We start from the raw sequence: 18,467 nt of genomic DNA, 5'->3' as shown, positions 1-18,467 counted from the left end.
TTCCAGCAGGAAGGATGTACTGAAGACTTGTCTTTTGAGGCCTCAGGTGGTGGGATAAAGGATGTGGCAACCTGCTGTGTGGCATGATCTCCACCAATTTTTGCTTAAGTGCAAGAAATTGAAAAGCAACACTCTTAAGACTGACTCAGCTCTTGTTTTCTAAAAAAAATCCTTACACTGTAGGGTTGCCAACTTCCAGCAAGATGCAAGCTTCTATGTCCTCCTCGTAGTGCCTGCTTGCCATGTGACCCAATACCTCTAGCCTCATAAAGTGGAATTAACTGCACCACACAGGGTAGCCTAACTCAAGGAGGAAGCTCTGTTTTTAGTACCATATGCAGCTGCATAGAGTTTGAGGAAGTGGAGAAGTTAAAATAAAGGAGGGATTAATGACATGCCTGCCACTGATGACATAGGCACTATCCAATAGGGTCCTGCAACATTGGCACAATCACTGTCCCCAGCAGGTAACAGGAAGCACAGTAGCTGTATTTTATGGGGCAAACAACAGTGAAACATATTTCACTTATGATACTAGAGGCCTAGGTGGCACCCGCAGCATACAGCACATTCCACCAGATGGTGCTGGTGTGCCAAATGCGACCCCTCCTGGACAGAAGCAGCCTGGTCATAAGTACTGTATCTGGTAACCTTCAGATCAGATTGCTGCAACTGTGCTGTAGGTGGGACTGCCTTTGAAGAGTGCTTGGAAGCTGTTGTTACTCCAAAATGGTGTAACTGCTGGGCTACAAATTGGGACTAGGCAATGGAAACTATCTCCCTGGTTTTGAAACAGCTGCACTGGCTGCCAGTCCATTTCTGAACTCAAATGATGATGAAAGCCCTATAGAGATTGGGACCTGGGTAACAAAAGGACCACATTGCCCCACATAAGCTTGCCAATATGTCAGGTCATCTGCTGGCCTGCATTGCACCTTTACATATGTGGGTTGTAACACACATGTCCAACTCACAGGTGGACTAAGCATTCATTTCTCCTGTGCAGGTTAAAAGCTTTCTTTGTTGGGACATCATTGGCTTCTATGTCCCAAGCGCACTAAAAATATACATCCTTGGTTTTGAAGCATTAAAAAACAAAAACCTATGGAAAGTCATTTGCAGAGGGTAGCTGTCTTAATTTGTTGCAGCAAAAACAGTTATTCTGGCACCTTAAAGACACATTTATTGTAGCATGAGTTTTCAAGATCTACAGTCCACTTCATCTGATGCACTGTGTGTTTGTTTATTATTACATTTTTATGCTGCCTTTCCTCCAAGGAGCTCAAGGTCGGCACACACAGTTCTCCCCTTCCCCATTTTTATCCTCACAAAAACCACGTGAAGGTAAGCCAATAGAGTATGACTGGCCCAAGGTAACCAGTAAGCTTCATGGCTGAGTGGGTACCAGTATTTGGGTCTCTCAAGTCCTAGTCCAGTACTCTAGCCACTATACTATACTACCTTACCTTGGTATCTGAAGAAGTGTGCATGCACACGAAATTCATACCAATGACAAACTTAGTTGGTCTCTAAAATGCTACTGGAAGTATTTTTTTATTTCATTTTGACTATGCCAGACCAGCACAGTTACCTATCTATACCTTGCCACAGTTATATAGTTGGTGGAGGGGGTTATAAATAGCGAGTTCACAGGGAAAGGCAACAAGCATATATGCAACAACAAAACAGTGTGCAAGCTTTTGAGTTCTCCAGAATGCTTCATCAGGCTAGCTGATAAACCAGGCAAATGGGGAGAGAAGGGGGTGGGGGAGTTAGCTGGTGGCAAAGCCATGAGTCTGTATCTTGTAATAGTCTTAAGATGGGGGAATGTAGCAGACATTCAAATGATGCACTGTAGGTGATTTGCAGGTCTTTGTCTACACCAAAGCCTTTTGGGAAGGTAGAATCCACAACTTTCCCCCCATCTCTGGAAATGGAAGAAGCTGCTGTTACTCAAGTCTCTTTCCAACCTTAGGTGAAACACACAGATTCCTTGGTAGGTAGAAAACAAGAATAAAGAAAAACTGCATAGTTTTTATATTAACAAAGGTGCAAGTCAGATTAGGTGGTTTGATAGGTAAATTTCCATAATTAAGTGATTAACAGTGGTCATTCACAAAACAGCTATTGTTGCTAATGCAGATACTGGGATTATTATGCCAATTAGCACTGGTGGTGTAAGAAAAACCCTTTTACCCTATTCAGTTCACAGATAACAGCAATGAACCTCTTAATGAATTGTAATTGAGCATTTTCACAGTGGAGTCTCCCTTTGAAGTCCCTTTGTTCAAGTACAGACACTTTAAAGTCTGTAGCAGAATAAGCTGGGAAGTTGAAAACCCTACTAGTTTCTGAATATATTGCCATTTCTGGTGCCAGATCTGTGCCCATTCTTTTAGGTAGAGACTAAACTGTTTGCCCTATGCAGAATGCAGAAGCAATAAATATAGCCTTCAAATGTTCGCCATCCACTACCCAAATCTTTGCTTAGGAATAACAGCATTTCACAACAACAAGAGTTTTTTTCATGACCTTATTGACTCAACTCTGCCATTAATGATTGTGTGAAGCCCAGCTGGAAATTCACAATAATATTTGATGCCATCAAAAAATGGACCTGCAATCACATGCGCAAGAGTGGTCTACCAGACTGCTTCCTCATAATAATCTAAGCAGCTCTTCATTTGATTGCAGTTCACTTCTGTGTCTCAGTTTTGCTTGGTTAGCAGTGGTGATCAGAAAAATGTCTCACTTCAAGCACACATGGTTTCCTTTTGTGCATATATTTAGCTAGAACCTCCGTGCCCTGTGATTATTTTTTTTAAAAAAAATTACAAGTCTAGAGTAAATGCCTTGCATAGTTAGGAAATCCTCCCTAACTGTGGGGAGACTTAGACCACAGTCCATCTATTTCTACTATGCATTTCTCAAAGTCTATTTGAAAACCCCACAAATGGAAAATGATGCTGATAGCCCATTCTTTGCTGCTGGTCCCCGGTATCTTGAGGTAAGAAGTATGCTTCCTTTGAATATTATGGTTCCATCTTTGGCTATTATGAGTAAGAGCCATCAACAACCAACTTCCTGCCCTTGAATTTGTCCTATAAAAGGGGGGGGGAGGGAATCATAGGGTCAGGGCATAATTTCATTTCCGACTCTCTTCTGCTTCCTAACTCTTAAATGGAAATAAGGGACAGAGTGGTTGCAAAAGAGTGAAAATGTACTGTATCTTCCAGCATCCAATGAAGCTGAATGTTGGAAGATTCCAGACAAATGAAAGGAAGTGCTTCTTGACACAGCACACAGCTAAACTATGGAATTTGCTCCCACATGATGTACGGTAGTAACTGGACCACTAACTAGACTGTTTTTAAAAGAGGATTAGATAAATTCATGGAGGATAAGACTATTATTAGTGGCTAAGTGAACAAAATAACTTCAGTGGGAAGGTTGCATGGTGAAACTGCTCAATTACAGTTCATCAACTGCTTCACTCAAAAACTGAACTAGGAGAAAGGATTTTTATCACATTACATCTGCTAATTGATTTACCAATGTGACCATTGTTAATTAAGTAATGGTCACTGTCTGCCTTTACTGCATTACAGCTCCCACTGTTTACAATCTCGCCTCCATCTGCAACTCAGGATAACACTTCATGCATCTGATGGAGTGGACTGTAATCCAGGAACGCTGATGCCATAATATATTTCTTACTCATTAAGATGCAATAAACCTCTTTCTTGTTTTGTTAGGTTAATTGCTACTCTAACCATTTTTTAGAAAAATGGATCAGGAAAAAGTATCCTGATAGCCAGTCCTCTTTTGAGTGTTTTGAAGGAGACAACCATCAGAGTCTGAAGAAGGTGAAACATATTTATCTACAAGAAGAGGGAAGGTGTGTGTGTGTGGGAAGTAAGTGAGAGGAAAGTGTAAGGGAAAGAGAGATAAGTTTATCATTTTCAGAAGAGGTGGAGAGATGGAGCCAACTTACAGCTGGGAATTTGATATGGAATAGCAGACGTGATGCCTTGCTTCTTTTCTTATCTTAGTGAATACTCTCTTTGTATATTTGTAAATAAAGGAAATATTACTACCATGTACTAATTCTCCAGTGGTTTCACTTCCAAAGGAAACCATACTTGGGTAGTACTTCCCCTGGAACTTTTAATTGATTGAGGAATTGGGCAATACACAAAAGAAGCCTCAGGTGTTCTCAGGCCGTGGAATGAAAAGATCCCAGCTTCACCATTGGCATTTCCAGGGGTGGTGGAGGGAGCATAGCTTAGTGGTAGAATGTCTGCTTTGTACACAAAGATCCCAGAAGATAGGACGATTGATCAGGACTGCGATAGCTATATGGAATTTGGTTGCATGAATGCCATGTTTTTGGTGAGGTGCAGTTATGTTAATACACAATTTCCACACAATACATTTTTGTGCTATCAGTGAAAACGTACACAAGCTATGCCTTCACCAGGGGTTGTGAACCTCTACAAAAGATGATTTTTAAAGTATTTTCTCATTGGAAGATGCTTGCATCTTTGTTCTACAGCTCCAGTGTAGTAATACATTACTAGCAGAGGGACATACGGGGAACGTTGCCTGCTGGTACATGATTCTCTATGACTTGAATTGACCCTTTTGTGTATTCCTGCCAACTGCATGGTGTTGCAAGCAATATCACGTTTGGGTAAGGATCTACAGTACCAGCCAGAATGTTAAGGTTGACACATTATTGGCTAAAAATATGCAAGGAATCCATGTGTTCCGGGCTGTAGAACTGCACTATGTTTGAGAATTGGAGAGGGGGAACTTAAGAGATTTGAGATTTCAAACCCCCACCACCACCACTAGTTTCCTCCTGCTGCCAGATGGAACTCTTTATTCTTATTAAGCCAAGGACCCAGGTTGGCCTGTGAAATACCATTAACAAAGTATCCAATTCATGAATGTAGCTTAGTGATGTGAGATGTGCTTTCCAAGTCTCATCGCAGCTTGGAAAGACACTTGCTTGAAAGACAATACTTGCGATAGAAAGATCATGGTCTGATTCAGTGTGGCCATTTCATAGGTTCCTATGAATACCATAGAGAAATCAAATGCTGCATTAGCTGGCTCCTGTTTATTTTAAATGTAATAATTTTTATTAATGGGAAAAGCCATTTGGCCTTAACAGTGGACTGTCAGATCTACAAATACTTAGAGAGATTGCATAGGGTCAGAGCCTGTCAGTGCTGCAAACATATTCTGAATATAACCTAGCCCCTAGTGGAGGAGCCTGATAAATAAAATAAAAAGCTCTCATTCATTTCAATCTGTTAAATTATTGTTAAGTCAAAGGAGGGCACTGTAGCCATCCACTTTAACAGATTGGTTGTCTGGGATGGGGGTGGAGGAGGGAGAAATTTCATCACAGAGATGGAGTGATTTCTCAACTGTTGAGGAAAGGAGCAGAGGAACTGTGTGTGTGTGGGGGGGTGATGTCTCAGAATTCTTTATCACCACACTGTGAAATATAATCCTGATGTGTTGCAAACCAATAAAAGACAAGATTACATTACAATTTTAATGTTTGCACTACAAATTATATGTCCACTGCAGATTCCAGTGTACAATACGAAATGTAGATTTACATTTCCTGTTGTAGAATCAGGATTAAACCATTTGGGGGTGCTGAATACAGGGAGGGGCAGTTGGTTAGGGTCTCAAAGATTTGCATGTGCAGGCACACACTCAAGTATGTACACACATCCTTCCACCCCACTCCACCCCCCACTGAGACATGCACACACAGCCACACAACTTTGCAGGCCCATGTGCAGTGGGCTGGGGGCCACTGGGATGCAGAAGTAGCAAAAATGACATGACAACAGCTTGAGATCCAAATGACCACAATATTATTGATTACAGATGCAATGAGATGCTCCTTCGTAGCTGCAGCTACTCCTTGGGACAAATGCTAGCTCATCCACCTCCCATAGCTTGGCACTGGCGGGAAATATAGCGACATTCTGGGATAAAATCAGAAGCCAGGATGACTTTCATAATTCCAGGATGGTCTCTGGAAAATAGGGACACTTGGAGGCAATGGGAAGGAACCTTTGTAAAGCATAGTAAATGTTCAAGCCAGTGCTTTGCACCCCTGCCATTAAAACAAATGGGATGCTTACGGTAGCTTAATCCTGTGTTTGCCTATTTGGAAGTAAATCCCACTGTGTTTAAGTTGGGCCTATTTCCAAACAAGCATGCATAAGGTTGCAGTCTTACAAATGCTCCAGCTTGGCTGGACTGGATGTTGCCTATTAGTATTTAAAAGGTTCCCTCCCCAGATACAAAAGGTCGAGGAGAGAGTGTGCCCAGATCCAATAGAAACCAGGGTACCTGCAACTTTAATAGCCGTGTAGAAAAAGAAATTTCAGCAGGTGAGAGTTTGTCATGCAGTTAAAATAAGCAAAGAAATGTCCGTGGAACATTCAATACAACAATGAAGGTTATATAACAGTAGGCTGGTAATTTTAGGTGTTCCACCGTCTCAAAGTTCTGTGGCTTGGTTGGTGTGTATTTGGAAGCTTAAAGTTTCTGAAACTTATTCATTAGGAGGTGAAACTTTGCCAGGATATTCCCCTGTTTTCCATCTAAGAAATCAAATAAAAAATTATCACACAGTGTTCGTTATTGCTGGACATGCATGCACAGCCATATCATTTGGTTGCCTAGCAACCTGGGGGTGGGGAGAAGACTGGCAAGAGGAAGAAAGAGAAAGAGAAAGCTTAGCAGAAAACACTCTGAGCAGAAGAAGAAAGGCAGTCTGACATTTCATTTAAGGTAGGTTTGGATTGGTTCTGGCACAGCACAGTGTGGTCCAGGTTATCAATGATAGTTCATAAAGGGGAACCTCACCTGTCTTGCCAAATGGCTAAGGTATCGTAGCAAAGCTTGCTATGTCAAATCCTGTGAGTTTCAAATCTTTCTTATTTAGAAACGGAGGAAAAGGTGAGGGCTTGTTTTTGTGGAAACAAATGTCATTCAGCCTGCAACAACACAATACTTGTCTTCGGTCAAGTCAGTCTGTAAACTGTGAGTTGCTTTTGAAATATAATAGCTTCTGTGTAGAGGAGTGAGGGCATATTTTTCATCGCCACTATTGTTGAGTTGCAGAAATACTTTGTGATCAGAACATGATCTGCTCAGAGGGTAATAGAATGCCCTTTCTGAAAGCAAGAAATAAAATAGTATTACTCTTAGCAGCAGGAAGACTAATTTTTAATACTGTGTTTTGTTTTTGTTTTTAGATTAATTTTTATTAATTTTCACATACAACAATATTCCATACTCTGGTTTCTCTTCAGATCGTATAAATCTTTCGCCTTTTAATACTGTGTTTTGATTGTTGCAAGCCACTCTGGGACCTTGCGGGTAAAAGGTTGGCAATAATGTGGCTTAGGGCCCTTGTATTTATGGGACCCCCTCTCCTGGTATGCCACGCAGAGGACCTTAAGGTCCATTAATAACCATAGTTTAGAAGTCCCGGGCCCTAAGGAAGTCAGACTATCCTCCACCAGGGCCAGGGCCTTTTCAGTGATGGCTCCGACCTGGTGGAATGCTCTGTCCCATGAGACTAGGGCCCTACAGGATTTAACTTCCTTCCCCTGGGCCTGGAAAACAGAGCTATTCCGCCTGGCCTTTAATTTGAACTCAGCCTGATCTTTTATTTCCCTTCTCTTCCCCCCTCCCCCCTTTTATGAAGATTACCCGCTCTGGGACCCCACAGCTAATTCTCCCCTGGCCGCCTCGCCATAGCTGCCAAGTTTTCCCTTTTCTCGCGAGGAAGCCTATTCAGCATAATGGAATTTCCCTTTAAAAAAGGGAGAACTTGCAGCTATGCGCCTCGCTGGCCCAAGTAGGTCTAATTTAGCCAGCTAGCCCTGGTGACTATCTAATGTTTATTGGATGGATTTCCCCCAAATTGATCCTTGAACTTGAATTTTATTGTTATTCATGCTTTTATACTGTATTTTATGCTGCTTTTATGTTGTATTACAATTAAGTGTTTTAATTTGTTGTTAGCCGCCCTGGGTGTTTTAATTTGTTGTTAGCCGCCCTGAGCCCGGGTTTTTGAACTGGGAAGGGCGGGGTATAAATAAAAATTTATTATTATTATTTATTATAAACGGTAATAATTATTTTTAAATTATTTTTGTCTTACTTGATGTGTATGTTACAAAGTATACCATTATTAGAGCAGCAGGAATAAGAAGAATCATTTTGATAAAATTGGAGGAGTGGTTACAGTTCATGTTTTTCATGCAAAAGGTTCTGAGCTATGATCAATGGTCTGACCTGTTAAAAGCCAACTTTGTGTTTCTGAGTATAAGATACAAACATGTGATTAATTCATTTTCCATTATTTGTTACTCCTCCATACTTTGAAACATCCTGGCAGAAGTAGGCAGTTATTTTCCTCCACCCTCAAAATGCAATAGGTTTTTCTGTCTGTCTCTGAAAAAAGCAAGAAGTTTGGGGATATTGAAAAACAACAACTGTTGACACATTATATGACAATAATTTGACTAAGGAAGAACATGCAACTCAAGTGGATTTGAGAAAGAAGTTTTAGTTGTTGAGTGGCCAATGCCATTTGACCCAGGCTTTCTGATATTTGATAACTAGTCATTCATTTAGTCCACAGGGACATTATAGATATTTAGACACTGTTCTAAAATTTTGATTCGTGACTAGGCAGATGCTATCGCACTTTTTGTTCTACAAGCAAAAGGAAATATCAATCTTTCAAGATCTAATAATTAAATTCTATCTATGTCTTCTTCTTGTTGTTGTTGTTACTCTCTCTAAGCACATCTACTTTGATTTTCTTCCATGGGATTACCAATTTGATTTCAGACAATCAGAACAGGAAGTTCCATGTGACAGCCCTTTAGATATTTGAAGCTGGCTATCATGGCTCCTCTCCTGTTACCCAGGCTAAGCATACCCAATTCCTTCAACTATTCCTCATAAAGCTTGGTTTCCAGACCCTTTATCATTGCCTTCCTCTGCATACCTCAAAACCTAATGACAAGAAAGACTGCTGCCAAAATGACACACCACTTTGGCGGCAAACACCCTTGCTGTGTTGCACGAGGTAGCATTCTGGATGGAGGTAATAGCCCCATCATGGTCCTCAGAGTTGTTATCTGTTGTCAGACTCTTCCCTCTGCCAACAGGCAAGCTTTCTGAGGACTGAATTTTTCTAAACAAGAGAATCCCATCATTTAAGTGCTTGAAGTTGTGTAACTGGTAGAACTTAGTGTCCCTCATCCAACATTTAAGGTACTTTTTCTTCTTCTCCTTAGATCTCTTAAGTTTAGATTACTTGAAAAGACACTGCTGCCCCCCCCCCCCCCATTTCTGTTGTGGTTAATAATGAGAACAATTAAAAATGCCATTTAATTTACAGTAATTCTTAAGTGGCATTCTATTTGCATTACAACTAGAACACACTGGATAAACAGTTGCTAGGTAACTGGAAATTCTTCTTCACTCTTCTCCACCATTCCAAAGGAAGCTCCCATGCCCAGAACCTTTCACATCGTACAAGGTAAATACTTTGTCAGGAGGATATGGGAGGAATTGCTGAGGATTGGGCATAAGACAACAACCCCTGGCTTCACGTTCCATGAACTAGGGAATGTAGCACATTTTGCTCCAATATGCCATCATCAGTACGCTAAGAAATAATCTTAGCTACAGAGCATAGCTTGCTGAGCACCCAGAGTGAATATAGTTTATTTGCTCTCACTGGGAGTGGAGTGGAGCAGAACAGACCGAGAAAGAGCAATCAACAATGGCTTACCCTGATGTGCAGATAAGGCCAATATGATCGATGCTGGAATTTGCCATTTCAGGAGACTGGTCTAGCTAGTCTCGTTCCTATTGTGTGAGTGCCAGACTTCCCATTAGGCAGGAGATCTGGGTTTAGATCCTTGAATGCCTTTTCTAAAGCTTAAAAGCAGCTACCGGTATTGAGTAGGGCTGTGAATTTATTGAGGATAGCAGCATGGAAAGGGCATATTTAACCCTTTCCCCTTGTGACATGTTCATGACTGAAGTCCTCTTCCTCCACCCAAGCTGAAGGTATCAACATAACTGATGGTGGGAAAACAGGACACTTTCAGAAGCCTGAACCACTTTTTGTCACCATAATTTTGTTCCCATTGGGAATTCTCAAAACAAGACTAAGTGTTAACCCAGTAACACTTAATAAAAACTGTTATTTTAAGGATGTGGAGCCAGTGAGAAATTGAAGTAATTTAAGGGTAGCCAATCTAGTTGCCGCCAGATGTTGTGGACTAGAACTCCCATCCCTGACCATTCACCATGCCGGCTGGGGATGATAGGAGTTGTAATCCACAACATCTGGAGGGCCCCCATGTAAGCTACTCCTGGTATAATGCTTCGTTGTATAGAAGGAGGAAAATAGAGTAACCAATCTGATATCTAGGCAGCCAAGTACACTATGGAGAGATGAACTATGTGCCAGATATTGATTTAGGACATTTCTATCCTGCCTTTCCTCTAAAAATAGTGCTCAAGGTGGCTGATAGAAATGAAAATCAACAGTGCAAATACCATCTAAAAAAAGCTGCCCCAAATCAATAAATTAGTAACAGCAGGAGTAAAACCACACAGTGTGAAAAGCTCACAGGTGAACAAGATATTAATGACAAAGTTATCTGGAGAGGGGATTCTAAACACAGCAAATTCCAAACAGTCTCTCTGGAAGGCACCCTACAAATATCTTAAGCATCAGGAGGGCCCAGAGAGAGAGGCCTCATTTTGAAGGACTTAATTTATGTTAAGTTTGTTAGGGAGTAGTGCCTTCAGGGATCATGGTCCCAATCCAGTTAGATCTTTAAAGGTTAACATCAGCACTCTGGATTATGTTTGGAAGCAAAGCTGGCAGCTGGTGCTGAACTTTTTAAAGAAGTGGTGACAGAAGATCACCCATATGCCTTTGTGGGTGATTACTCAGCAGAACAAAGTAAATATAGGCAGAAGTGAGATTCTGCTGAATCCTGAGGAAACAGACTGAAGCTCCTCTTTAGAAGGAGCAATCCTGTGTCAGGTTCTGGGGAATATTAGCAGGCTTGGTCAATCGTGGCTTCTGTTAAAGTAGGGGCGGGGAACCTTGTTGAGCCTCAAGGCCGCATTCCTTCATGGGCAAACTTCCAAGGGCTGCAAGCTAGTGGTAGGTGGAGCAACAGATGTGACTCATACCTTTCTACAGTGGGCTAAATGCCAGCCACACAAAGGCGAAGATTTCTACACCTAGATAGATCTCCATCCTCTGACCAGGTAAGCAAGAAACATAATTGCCATTTCAAGGACAAATTCCAGCCAGGCAAAAGCACTCAAGCAATATGTGGAGCAGGGCTACTGGTGGATGTGGTCTGGGGTTGAGTCCCTACAGACAGAGAGGCAAAGCTTGAGGGCCTCCACCCAAGGTTTCCTCCCTCTAGCTTTTGACCCATGCAGCTCTGAGAGGAGAGGCAACCTGTGGCCAAAATGTGACTCCTTGGGTCTTCAGCAGTGTTAAACTTCTGGTTAATATGTGTACACACCAGAAGTTGATTGGGGACAAGTGCCACAGAGGCCTTTAATTTCACAACTTGCCATTGTGTGTTCATTGCATTCTGGTGCCCATGTGTTGGATAATCCTGTGGAGGTGGTTTACAACAGTATGCAGCAGTAGTGCCTTTCCCTTCCTCCATTTTGTTTTGTTTTGTTTTGTTGATAACTTACTATTGAAAAGTGTATTGGTTTATACAGATAACATTTCTCAACCCATACTTCCACTTTATCTCTTTTTCTCTCTTTAAATCACTTTTCTCCAACCTGGGGCCATCTACTGTACATGTTCTGGATTACAACTCCCATCATCCCCGACTGTCATCCATACTAGAAGGGGATAATGGGAACTGGAGTCCACAATCTGGAGGACTCCAGCTTGGGGGAAGGTTGCTCTAAAAAGCATTAATTGCTATAAAGTCAATGTTCCAAAGCTAACAATATTATTGGCAGCTAGCTTTCACCATGGGTAGAGCACGTTGAGGAAAACACCATCAAGTGCACATTGTGAGCCACACTTATAGGCATGGTGACGGCAGCAGGCAGTGTAGTAGATTGGATGAGGTCTGTGGAGACCTTTTGAAACAATATTGGTAACTGTGTGAGCTCTTAAAAGTGGCAATCTCTTTGGTTGGGGCATAGCAATCCTACTTCTAACAAAACAGAACTAGAGCTCTTTATTGTGCACATACAGTAAGCCTGCAACTTAGGCACATTTAACATTCAGCTTTATGCATTTGGCAAAATAGTAATAAATATATAATATAATAAATAGTATTATTATATATTATATATGCAGGATGGAGAACTCTACATAATCAGAGTTACAAATCACCAGGGCAGGAAGTGGGATGGAGCCTCCACAAGTACAAGAGATTCCCTGCTTTAACCTAAGGACAGCTGTAAAGACTGGGACCATGACATGCTGAATAGAGGACTGGGGCTTGTCAGCATGGCTACAGCCTCATATAATTCCAATTAAGTCATACATAGCCATCTTGACTGTGAGTCCTGGAAGACCTGCCCCTTGTCTTGCTGGTCTTTTTGACATCTGGCTTGGGATGTCAGGGTTCTCGCTACAAAAGTTGAAGTTGTTGAACAGATTATTGGGCTGGGGTATGGTTTAGGGTGGAGCTTTCCAAACTTTTCATGTTGGTGACACACTTTTTAGACATGCATCATTTCGCGACACAGTAATTCAGTTTTGCCAGCAAACCAGAGATTAAACTAACCCCTTTCTGGCCCCGGGAGGAGCGTGGGAAGTGTTCGCGTGACACACCTACACACTGCAGCCGACAAAGTAACGTGTCGCGACACACAGTTTGGAAAGCACTGGTTTAGAGGGTTGTGTTGCTGTTATTGATATTAGTTTTTTGTGATTATTTTTTAGATATTATTTATGTGGAAGTTGTTCAGTTTGGTTGTGTACTTTTTGATGTGTTCTATTATTTATGACTACTTTTGCTGTGTTTGTAATTAATTCATTTTCATGTTGTAAGCCACCACGAGCATGGTTTTAACTATAGAAAGGCGGCATGGAAATAAAATGATGGCGATAAAACAGGAAAGCGGATGGCTAGAGCGATTTTGGCCTTAAATGGAAAGTCTGAACTTTGAAGTCATCTTATTTTGCTTGTTATATTGTATCGTATTGCACTGTTTTGATTAGGGTTTTGTAGTAATTTTGGATTATGTGGAATGCTTTATCCGAGTGGATGTGGTAACCGAGTAATTTCGTTGTTCCCGCAAGGGGACAATGACAATAAAGATTACCTTACCTTACCTTACCTTACCTTATCATCTTAAAGTTGTGCCTCAATTTCCAGTTGTGAAAATGTATTTTGAAAGTTGTTACTGTGCTGCTTCTCTCACATCTGGTTAAACATTCTTGATATTTACTGAATTTTCTGCTCTGCAAGGGCTCCAACTGTCTATGTTTTAAACAAAAGAATTCTCCTCTCTTTCAATATTGACTCAACAAACATAGCTACGCTTAGGGTCTCCTCAAGTATTTGGGTTCTTGCATGGTCAGCGCGTAATGGATTGATCTCAAGGATCAGAGATTGGGACAAGCAGTTAGTACTACTCGGCCAGGTGTAATCAAACAGAACATCTGAATAGCAGGGAATATAACATTGGCACTGAGCCAAAGAGAAAGAACAGGAAAACAGGGAATTGAAGTTCCAGTAACAGCCCTAATGAGGATCTCTGAAAAGAACTAGATGGAAATTGATAGAAGAGCCATCATATCCTACTGTGCTAAAGAAAGAGCTGATGTTTCTTTTTGCTAAATGACAGAATTACATTACCGACAGACTCCACTAGTACAAACAGTCTCTATTAGTACAGCATACCCGTGTTTCTCCTAAAATAAGACATCGACTTATATTTATTTTACTCAAGAAAATAAGCCTATGGCTTATTTTCGGGGGGTGTCTTTTTTTTTAATTACCGGTAAGTACCGGATGGTTCTGGGCGCCTGCCTCCTTCTGCCGCGGCCGGCGTTGCTGCTGCTGGGTCCTGCTGGCTCGGGGTGCGTGGCGCTGCCAGGTGCCGACCCGGCAGGCGTCCTCCTCCTCCTGCTGGCTCCCGGAGGCTCAGGGTGCTCCGCGCGGCACCGCTGGGCACTTTGTCGGTGCTTCAGCAGCAGGGTCCCGCTGGCTCGGCCCACTCGGTGGTCTCGCTCCGCGCGGCGCCGACCTGACTAGCTGCTGCTGAAGCGCCAACAAAGCTCACAGCAGCGCGTGCCGCGTGGAGCCCCGAGCCAGCGGGACCCAGCTGAAGTGCCGACAAAGCGCCCAGCAGCGCCCGAGTCGCAGCAGGAGGAGGAGGATTCAAAGTGCTACAGAGCACTGCTGGGTCCCGCTGGGTCGGGGCGCTCCGCGTGGTGGTGCTGGGCACTTTGTCGGCGCTTCAGCGGGGCGCGCTGCTGGGTCCCACTGGCTCGGGGCTCCACTCGGCGCGTGCTGCTGGGTGTTGTGGCAGGGCTGCAGCAGTGGCAGAATCCGGTTCCGGGCCCCAACCCGACAGGCCTCTTCCTCTTCCTTGGCGCCCTCCAGAACTGCACCTAGCATTACGGCTTATTTTGGGGTATGTCTTATATTTTGTCAACGCATGAAAATCCTGCCATGGCTTATTTTATAGGTACGTCTTATTTTATGAGAAACATGGTAGGTGGGGAAATAATCATGCACGTTCATATTTACATTGTGAGCATCTGTATCATGCTAGATGCATGATTTCAAACAGATTCATGCCCCCAGTTGACCTGAGCCAATATTATTGCTCTTATTGTGTGTGACTTTCAGATTAAGTTCTTTGTTCGCCCAGTGATTCTTATTTATAATTTGAGCCTTTGCCTATAGGTTTGTTAGGTTGGTTTTGCAATTCCTTCACTTTCGTTTATACAAAGTTCACGCTCTCTTGAAGCATTTGATGGAAAGACTAGAAACATCTGAACACAGGCAACTTCTATCTGTGGCAAATCAACAGCGTTAAATACTACCAAGCGATTTGATCACATTTTCTGTAACACCGAGAGCCGTTACACAACATTTGACTTATTACAAGCAATTTAAGAAGAAATGTTTCTCGTCATCACACATGAAAAAAAAAGCTCACCCATACAATGCGCTTCAGTACCTCCACTGTCGGGTAACACGCAAGTTTATATTGGATTTTCTTTCCTTATCAGATTTTCCACAAATCAGGAGAATTCTAATTTACCAGTGGGAAAGTGAGGACTGCCACTTGGATCAGGAGAATGTTATGTGGACACTGCAAAAACAAATAATTTGTGATAAAAGCAGTTTCAAACCCACATTAAGCTCCACTGTAGATGAGCCCTATGAATCTTGGAACAGGCACAGACAATACTGGCTGTAAACTATATGGAGGCAAAACTATATTGAAATACAGCTATTGGAAACCACAGGCTAGTTATACTGGGAGGCAGGAATCATTTGAACACTGATGATCTAGCCTGTGCTCCTGGCGTTTCCTGGCTGTCTCTCTGTTATTTTTGGCAGCATCATTCATGACTAATCTTCCTACTGGTGCTCCTGAATCTTTTTCTAATGTGCAGACGGAACGAGATTTTTGGAAGAGCATGAAAGAGACATCTTAAAAAATAATGCAATATCTATTTTTGTATTGTTACGGAATGCAGCTCAGCTGTATCTTCTAAAATCTTCCTCACATTGTTCATGGAAGGCTTCCCAACATCTATGCTAGAGAGGATCTTGTGTGAGCTCCAGCAGAGGAGAGATTGCCGCACATACACCCTGGATGATTGCCTGCATCTGTGCATTGATGCTCCCTTTCAAATAGTGTATTAATAAACCAATGGTACAGTCATCTCTATTCAGAGAGTTTACCAAAGTAGCAATATTAGTACCTGTATAGTTCATTGGAGAGTATTTCCACAACCAATAACAATCCTGGGTGCTATTTTCATATAACCACAGAAGACTACTACTACTTTACATAATTTCCAACATGGAAATGATTGGCTTTGAATGTGCTCAGCAGAGCAGCATGTGCACAAAGGGTGAGGGGGATGGGGGGGGCAAAAACAGAAGCCTATTCACAACCATAAATCTTGCATTTAAGAGTTGAGGGGGATCAATAAGATAATAGTGCTGAAAACGCAGATATTTGTCATCCAAGTGCCTCTGGGCTGTATTGATGACCCTGCTTAAAATTGTGAGCAATGATACATTGCTGTTCTGCTGATTTTCATATATTTCCAGTGCACAGTTCAGATAACACATTACAGATGCCTCAAATTAGCATTGGCCTGTGCAAAGAGCAAGTTGTTACATAAGCGGGAAAATGTCCTTTCTTATATAAATTTACTGTCATTTTTACCTCGCTGGAGATAAAAAATACATTTGGTTTTTTTTCTTTTCTTGACTCCTTTAATCTTGGCAGCATAGAATGCCAATTCCTTGACTCCAAATAGCTGCTTCCAGAGTTTCCTCCAGAGAAAATATTAGCTGCATGAGATGCCTAGTGAACCACATCTGTATTCTGGGCAGCGGAATAAAATGAATAAAAAACAGAATAAAAGAAGCTACTATTGTATACATATTACACAATACATATCAGTGGTGCCTGCAAAAGGTTCCTGCTTTGGTCCCTGGCACTGACTGAAACCCTAGAGAACAGCCCTCAGTCAGTATAGACAATAGGGCTAGATTAATCAACAGCCCGATTTGATAAAAAAAGCAGCTTCCTGTGATCATCACTCCCCTTTCCCTCTCTCAAACATATTCTGGAATCAGCTACCAGAGGAGCAAGAAGAAGTGTTGCTGGCAGACAGTCTGCTAGACTCACATATCCCTGGGAATTGTGTATAAAGCTGTGGGAAGGGAAGGGGGGATAGAGAAATGAGGCCGGAGGAACAAGCTGCTGGGGAGGAGTTTTTGCAGAGTGAAAAATACCATCATGGCTGCTGGAATAGGAAAAGTTTCAACAGTGGTGATGGCAAGGTTCAGGAAGGAGATGTTTGGTGTAGTCTTATCCATATGTACTCTGAAGTACCATAGTTTATTCCCAAGTTCAATGGGATATACGTCGGATTGCAGCCTTAGTTGCATCAATTGTCATCTTGTGGCTCTTAAACGTGGGAACTTGAAATGTCATATAGTCCCTTTTATCATTTTTGATTGTACAAAAATGTAGTTGTGCTTGCACTGCGAAAGGACACAAGCCCCCCCCCCAAACACAATTTTCATTAGCACTGAGGCTTGTAGGATGAACAGCAGACAATGTCGTCCTATTACTTAGTACATTTCACCCTCAAGTGGAATAGCTGTCCTTCCCTTTGTAATATGTTCAGATTTTGCTAGGCTGATGACTAAGGAGTACATATCACCTTGAAATCCTTTAATAATATTCCTTGTCTGAGGTAAGTTAGTATGCACGATGCCTGGCTCCTGGATCCAGCAAGGGCTAAAATCTAATGGAGCATTCAGTTGTTGAACTAGCCAGGCTTCTCGGTGAGTTAATGGGCCTAAGCATGGCTTTGTGCCAGAGGGCAATGGGCAGGTCCTGCTTCCCTCACTTGACTGTTAGTTAGAAGGACAATGGCTAAAATTATGTGAGCTGGGCTAGAAGCAGGTAGAAAGCCAGAGAGTGAGAGCCATGCTTGATTTCTGCTTGAATCCAAGGCTGTGAGGATGGGAGAAGCAAGACCTTCTTCTGGGGTATTAATGCTGTAAGTCCTCTCCCCCCCCCCCGCCATCATAGTCTCAGGTTGTATATATGTGCAAGTAAACCATATAGCATAAAAACCACAATCTCCGCTGTCCCTCATTCCAAGGAAACTGAATCTTGGGAAAGTGCCTGGAACACCTGGAATCTCACACTGCTCATAGATTGGGCAATTTGGATTAACCATTTGTTCTGCGCAAGGTGCACTCCAGGAGAGAAACAAATTCAAAACAAAATACCGGTAGATGACTACATACAACGTAGTTGTGTGCTGATCTTCATTACCATGCGTAGGAACACTGTCTTATACTGTGTGAGTCCTTTCGTCCATCTAGCTCAGTATTGTCCACAGTGACTAGTAGCAGCTCCCCAGGATTTCAGATGGGGGACATTCCAAGCCCTACTTGGAGATGAGAGAGATTCAACCAGGAACCTTCTGCATGCAAAGCAATATTATACCATTGAGCTAGAGCCCTTCCATTGTAGTTTGAGACGTCCTGGTATGGGAAAAAAAATCATAATGATTATGACTGATAGCAAAAGAATACCTGCACACAGTGCTTTTTTCTGGGGGGGGGGACACAGGGGTACGCATACCCCTAAACATTTTGTGAATCTAA

The 18,467-nt window shown here is 42.2% G+C and overlaps 1 protein-coding gene across 1 annotated transcript in view; it reads left to right on the top strand.

Annotated features, from left to right (window-relative positions):
* Positions 1 to 6,751: 6,751 nt before the first annotated feature.
* PLCL2 (phospholipase C like 2) overlaps positions 6,752 to 18,467 on the top strand; it is a 104,369-nt gene continuing 92,653 nt past the window's right edge. The window contains exon 1 of the mRNA XM_035130403.3: positions 6,752 to 6,828. The gene's annotated coding sequence lies outside the window, so the exon portion shown is untranslated. The remainder of the gene's footprint in view (positions 6,829 to 18,467) is intronic.

Source organism: Zootoca vivipara, chromosome 11 (assembly GCF_965207765.1).
Source record: "Zootoca vivipara chromosome 11, rZooViv2.hap1.1, whole genome shotgun sequence".
Classification (NCBI taxonomy): Eukaryota; Metazoa; Chordata; class Lepidosauria; order Squamata; family Lacertidae; genus Zootoca; species Zootoca vivipara.
The sequence above is the reverse complement of the archived record's forward strand: the minus strand, read 5'-3'. Positions and strand labels throughout refer to the sequence as shown.